This window comes from Nannospalax galili, unplaced genomic scaffold (genome assembly GCF_000622305.1).
Source record: "Nannospalax galili isolate Female #2095 unplaced genomic scaffold, S.galili_v1.0 scaffold202, whole genome shotgun sequence".
Taxonomy (NCBI): Eukaryota; Metazoa; Chordata; class Mammalia; order Rodentia; family Spalacidae; genus Nannospalax; species Nannospalax galili.
The window spans coordinates 12,284-19,092 of NW_008349000.1; the positions used below are offsets into that span (position 1 = coordinate 12,284).

At 37.1% G+C, this 6,809-nt stretch overlaps 1 long non-coding RNA gene across 1 annotated transcript in view; it reads left to right on the forward strand.

Moving 5' to 3' along the window:
• LOC115072545 overlaps positions 1-3,624 on the forward strand; it is a 4,383-nt gene extending 759 nt beyond the window's left edge. The window contains exons 2-3 of the long non-coding RNA XR_003851591.1: positions 1,305-1,337; positions 3,590-3,624. This is a non-coding gene — a long non-coding RNA (uncharacterized LOC115072545). The remainder of the gene's footprint in view (positions 1-1,304; positions 1,338-3,589) is intronic.
• The last annotated feature ends 3,185 nt before the right edge of the window (positions 3,625-6,809 follow it).

The following is a 6,809-nucleotide window of genomic DNA, read 5'->3' on the forward strand; positions in this document are numbered from 1 at the left end:
ATCTCAACTTCTCTTTAACGTAGTGCTTGAAACTCTTGCAAGAACAATAAGACAAGAGCAGGAAATTAAAGGAGTAATAATTGAAAAGGAGATCAAATTATCCCTTTTTGCAGACAATATATTATATCTAAGAGATCCCAAAAATTCCACTAGAAAACTCCTAGAAATGATTAGCACTTTCAGTAAATTGGAAGGTTACAAAATTAATCTACAAAAGTCTGTAGCCTTTCTATATACCAATAACAAACAATCAGAGAATGAGTACATGGAAACACTTTCTTTCACAGTAGCCTCAAAAAATATCTCAGATATATGATATTCTTAATGCAACTTTGTATTCACTTTGCAAGTATCTTGTTGAGAATTTTTCATCTATGTTATCATGGAAATTGGTCCATAGTTTTCTGTTTTCATTTTGTCTTTATCCAGTTTTGATGAGAGTAATCCTTGCTTTTTAAATGAGTTTCATCGTGCACCTTCCGTTCCTATTTTGCAGAACAGTTGAGACTTATTGGTGTTGTCTTCCTTTAATATCTGGTAGAATTCAGCAATAAATCTGTCCAGTCCTGGCTTTTATTTATGAGTAGAATTTCAATTTCTGCTCCAATTGCACTGCTTATTATGAGTATGTTTAAGTGGTTTATGTTGTTTTATTTAATTTTGGTAGGTGATATGAGTTTAGGAATTTATGTTTCTTCTAAGTTTTTCAGATGTTTGGAATATAAGTTCTCCAAGTATTGTCAAATGATCTAAATTTTACTGGAGCTCGTTTTAACGACTCCCTTTCCATCTTTAAGTTTGTTAATTTGAATCTTCTCTGTCACTCCTTTGAATAATTTAGAGTTTGTCAATCTTCTTACCATTTCAAAGAACTAACTCTTTTACTGATTGTGTGCATTGTTCTTCTAATCTGTCAGTTATTTCCGCCCTAACTTTATAATTTCTTCACATATATTGTTCTCTTTTCTTCTTTTTTTGCATGTGTATGCATGTATGTGTACATGTGTGTGCAGATACACATATGTGTGTGAATGTGTGTGTATGTAAGCTGGAAGGCAGTCTTAGGTGTTACTTCTCAGGTATCATCCACCTTTATAAATTTTAAAATTACATTTATTTATGTGTTCATAATGGGGTGTGCGTGTGTGACAGCTGCATGCAGAAGTCAGAAGACAACTGTGGGAGTTAGTTCTCTCCTTCCACTACGTGAGTGCTAGAGATGGAACTCAGGTTATCAGGCTGGAGGCAACCTCCTTTATCATCTGATCCATCTCACTGACACTCATCCGACTTTTTTAACACAGGATCTCTCATTGATCTGGAGCTGACGAAGTAAGGTAGGTTGGCTGGCCAGAAAAGTCCAAGATCCACCTTTCTATGCCTCCCCAGCTCTGGGATTGCAATCACACACCACCACGCCTAGCCTTTTGTAAATGTGGGAATTTGGATTCAAACGTCAGGTCCTCGTGCTTGCACAGCAAGCATTTTACTGGTTAAACCATCTCTCTAGCACCCTCCCATATACTGTATTTTAACTGGGCTTCTGTTTTCCTAGAACTTTGAAGTGCATCATTGGGTTATTTGAGATCTATCTGCTTTTTATAATGTGAACACTTAGAGTTACAAATTTTCCTCTTAGAATTGACTTGCCTGTTATCCCAGAGCTTCTGGTAGGTCGTCCTATCATATTCATTGGATTCTAAAAATTTGTAAATATCCTTCTTGATTTCATCAGTGACCCGCTGTTCATTCAAAATTATACTGCTTAGTCTCCAAGCATTTGTCTCATTTCTGTGTTTTCTTTTGATGTTTATTTTTAATTTTGTTGTCTGATAGTATACAAGAAATTTCAAGTTTTTTGTATGTTAAGACTTCCTTTGTGACCTATGTGATTGATTTTAGATAAGAGTCACGTGCCACTGAGAATAATGTATATTCTCTAACTTTGGGATGGACAATTCTATAGATATGTTGTCTAATTGATCTATGATATAATTTAATTCTGACAATTTTGTGTTGATTTTCAGTTTGAAATTCCTAACAAAAGATGAGAGTGGGGTATTGAAATATCCCACTATTATTGTAGCCAAACCTATGTGACCTTTTTTATGCCTTTTAGCATTTATTTTATGAAATTGGGAGCCCCAATACTTGGTGCACAAATATTTACAATTGTTAAACTTTCTTGAGGAATTGTTCCCTTTGTTAATATTTTGTGACTTTCTGTATCTCTTCTGACTAGTTTTGATTTGAAATCTACATATCAGATCTGAGATCACCATGTCAGCTGTTTATAATTTCTGTTTGTTTTGGTAGGTTGATTTCCATCATTTGACACTCAGTTTTTGAATGTCTTTGCAAATGGAGTGTGTTTATTTTTTTAATTTTTATTTATTTATTCATTTTTTATGTGTATGAGTATGTTACCTGCAAGCAAGTAAGTACACCATATGAATGCCATTGTATGTATGGAGGGAACATATTTCAACAAAGTTAAGACTATATACAACAAACCCACAACCAACATCATTCTAAATGGAGAAAAACGTGAAGCATTCCCATTAAAATCAGGAGCAATACAAGGCTGTCCACTATCCCTACTCCTTTTCAATATAGAGCTTGAAATTCTTGCTAGAGTAATAAGACCAGAAGGAAATTAAAGGAGTATTAATTGGAAAAGGAGAGGTCAAAATCCCCCTATTTGCAGATATGACAATATACATGAAATCTAAAAAATCCCGTTAGAAAACTTCTATAAATAATCAACATTTTCGACAAAGTTGCAGTTTAAAAAACCAGTTTACAAAAATTAGCACCCTTTCTATATATTAATAATGAGCAATCAGAGAAAGAGTTCATGGAAACACTTCCATTATGTAGGAATAAACCTGACTAAAGACATTAAAGGGCTCTACAATGAAACTTTTAAATCTTTGAAGAAAGAGATTGAGGAAGACACAAGAAGATGGAAAAACCTCTCATGCTCATGGATTAGTAAAATTATTATTGTGAAAATGACCATCATACCAAAAGCAATTTATAGATTCAATGCCAATCAAAATCCCCATGACATTCTTCACATAATTAGAAAAAAAAATCCCCAAATTCATATAGACTCACAAAAGACCCTGGATAGACAAAGCAACCTTGAGCACAAAGAGCAACACTGAGGGGATTACCATAGGAGATCTAAAACTATATTACAGATCTATAGTCATAAAAACAGCATGTTACTGGCAAAAGACAGACACATAGATCAATGGAACATAATTGGGCTATGTATCTCATCAGAGAGCTCTCAAAAGAAGAAATAAAGATGACTAAGGAATGCCTTAAAAATTGTTCAACATCCTTAGCAATTAGAAAAATACAACTTAAAACCACTTTCAATTATCTTCCTACCCCAGTAAGAATGGCTGGTACAACAGCTGTGGATATCAGTTTAGAAAACTCTTTAAAAACTTAAAAATAAATCTGCCATATGATCCAGCTATACTACCCCTTGTCATATACCCAGAGGACTCAATATGCTACTCCAGAGATTCTTACTCAGCCATGTTTACTGCTGCTTTTTTTTCACAATATCTAGGAAATGGAAACAGCCTAAATGTCCCTCAAGTGATAGACTGACAATGAAAATGTGGTACATTTACACAATGAAGTTCTACTCAGTGGTAAAGAATGATGAAATCATGACATTTTTGGGTAAATGGATGGATCTAGAAACTATTACACTAAGTTAAGTAACAGACTCAGAAAAACAAACAACGCATGTTCTGCCATTTGTGGATCCTAGCTCCACATCATCAGATGTGAGTATATATCCTGATTTAACCACAAGAGCCAGGAAAATGGAAAACAACCATGGGGGTAAAAGGGAAGAAGTAGCTTAAGAGAGGGTGCTAGTAGGAGACAGGTGCTATCAAGGGGGAAAAGGGAAAAATGGGGGACACTTTAGCTGGGAGGGAATGGGAAGGGCTATAGGGGAAGAGAAGAAAGATAACTTTTAGGTGGTGTGAAAAACTAGAGGGAAATGTATTACTTCAAAAACCTCCCCAAAAGTTCACACAATATACATATGAGTACATGTGAATAACTGAAGGCTAACAACAAAACACATAATGACAAGCAGGGGAAACCTCTCTCAAAGTTATTGCTCAGGGTTATCTAAGAGACTCTCAAAATAATACAGGTTATTGCCACAGCCCTTGATTGCCTTCCAAATCTTGAAGGTAAGACCCTATTGCTGAAGACAGGACATACCGGAGACATAGGATTTGGACCAATCGAGCAGGAAATGGGCTGGAAGCCTCCTTCCTGAAGAATAGCTCCCATAGTATCAGAAGATACTGTGCAAGCTGCCAAGAGAGAAAACTAATCAATGATCCCATCCAGCTTAAAGTCTATGAGCCACAATAGTGTCCAGCCCAGCAAACAATCTCTTCTGTATCTCTCTTGTATCTTGGGGAAAATCAACAGCTATCTAGTTGAGTTTAAGGCCCACTCAATGGGAGGAAACTCATGTGTGATACTATAAAAACAGCTAACTACACGTGGCTGAAAAGGTCATGCATCCTAGAATAATACTTGATTTCATCACACCCCTAGACCAACGCAATTTCTTACTGTATTCTAAATACTTTTCCTTATATTTGCAGACAAGTGTGCCTCTTACCACTCACTGAAGAAGCTTCTTTTTGCAAAAGATGGAGACTATTACAAAGTTCCACAACTGGTCAAATGCAGAGAATAAGTATCTGTGAAGTGCCCAGTCCTAAGTGACACATCTACAATGCAACCTCTACACTTAAGGCTCATGGAACATAGCAGAACAGAGGGCAGGAAGACTATTAATGCATCTCTTTACTCTCACCAGCAAAGCTTTCTCATGAAACAGATGGCGATTAACCCAGAAAGTCATGACTGGCCAAAGTACAAAGAATAAGAGTCTCCCTAGTTCTTATCCCTAAATAGGACACCTGTATCAGACTTCTACCATCCAAGGCTCGGGGACCATTGTAGAAGAAGGGGCAGAATGATGCTAAGAGCCAGGAGTGGTGAATGACAACAAGGAACAGAACTTTCCAGACATCTGGAAAGTGACTCATATGAGCTCACAGTATACACAAGAGCCATGCAAGCTCAAATGAGACAAAATCCCAGCATTCAAGTGGGAAAATGGGGAAGAAGACCCAATCGTAGCCGAGGAGCTACTGACAACCAGTAACTGCTGGGAGGGGGAGAGTTGGTTTTCTTTAAGAGTGTGTTGACAACTAGGTTAACCAGGTTCTAGCAGGTACACACTGAATGATATTTGGATACACAAACTTGACTCGATAGGCCTTAATATATGTGACAGAGTACATGAAATATAGGGGGTCTAGAAGAGGGGTGTAGATAGGGGAAGGGGTCTAAATATGATCAAAACATACTGCATGAAATTTGCAAACTTTCAATAAAAAAAGAAGAAATCAGATTCTGAAGTTACATAGAGGACTATAAGGTTACAGTTTGCATGAAAAGATGAACTTTTTACTAGGTCCTCTCAAGAATGTTAACATAGTTTCCCTCAGTATCCATAGGGTATTGGCTCAATGACCCTCTCCTCCAATGTCCAACATCTTCAGATGTTCTAGTCCCTTATATAAAAAGGGCACAGTGTGTACATAGAACATAAGCGCATCGTCTCACATTTTCAATCATCTCTAGATTACTGATAGCAGTTAACACAATGGAAACGATTGTTCTATTATTTAAGGAACATGTAAAATACATGTTCTGTACAGATACAACCATTGGAGGCCTACCTACATGGGACATGGGTGAGTTGAGAGGGAAACAATATTCAGTCAATGAGGGCTGGGGAGAGAGAGCAAAGATATGTGAGATGCTGGCAGGCTACAGCAGGGCATGTCTACCCATCAACCTCATCTGCATAGATTCAGTAGAGTGCTAGGCATACAGAAAATTCAAATTTTGTCTTTTGGAATATTCTGGAATTTTTCCCCCAACATTTTTTTTTTTGGTTCTGTTTTGTTTGTTTTATTTAGTCAAGGTCTCTCTATGTAGCCCTGGTGGCCTTGAACTTGCTCTGTAGACCAGTCTGGCCTCAAACTTACAGAGATCTGCCTGCCTCTGCCTCCCAAGTACTGGAATTAAAGGCCACTATGTCTGGCTCCTCAACATTTTTGATCTGTGTTTAGGTGACTATATGGAAGAGGAACTCATGAATGAAGAGGTTCAACTGAATTCACATTGAGTACTAAATAAATTATAATTAATTCTCTATCTTTTGGCCAATTCTAGAAGGCACTAGATGAATTTTGTTTGTTATATTTACTTCCTTGATATGATTTTGATAAAACTAATATAAAATCAGTTCCTATATCCTGGGCCAGATAAACTGTTTAAATTAACTGGATGTGTCATCTTAGTCAGTATTCATTTGCAGCATAGTATTAACCAGTGACTTGGGACTCAGGACACCTGCATGCTGTACACTACACCACATTCCACAGACCTGATCCGAATAGTCAGTTGCCCCTTGATGACATCAGTGATCAAATGACGGTGTTGGAGCTAATGGAATAAAAGTTGTAGAAACCTATGGTCTATGTTTTCTATCCACTCCAACACAGGGAAGGAAATGGCACTGGTTTCAGTGGGTCACCAGAACAGAATTCCATGAGGCCTGGTGGGAACTGGACATAGTGTCAAATCCTGAAGGGAAAATGTATGTGCTTTTAAAATTCCATTGGGGGACTCTGAAAAATCACTGAGCTTGTCTTAGAAAATAGCTCAGTGGTAAA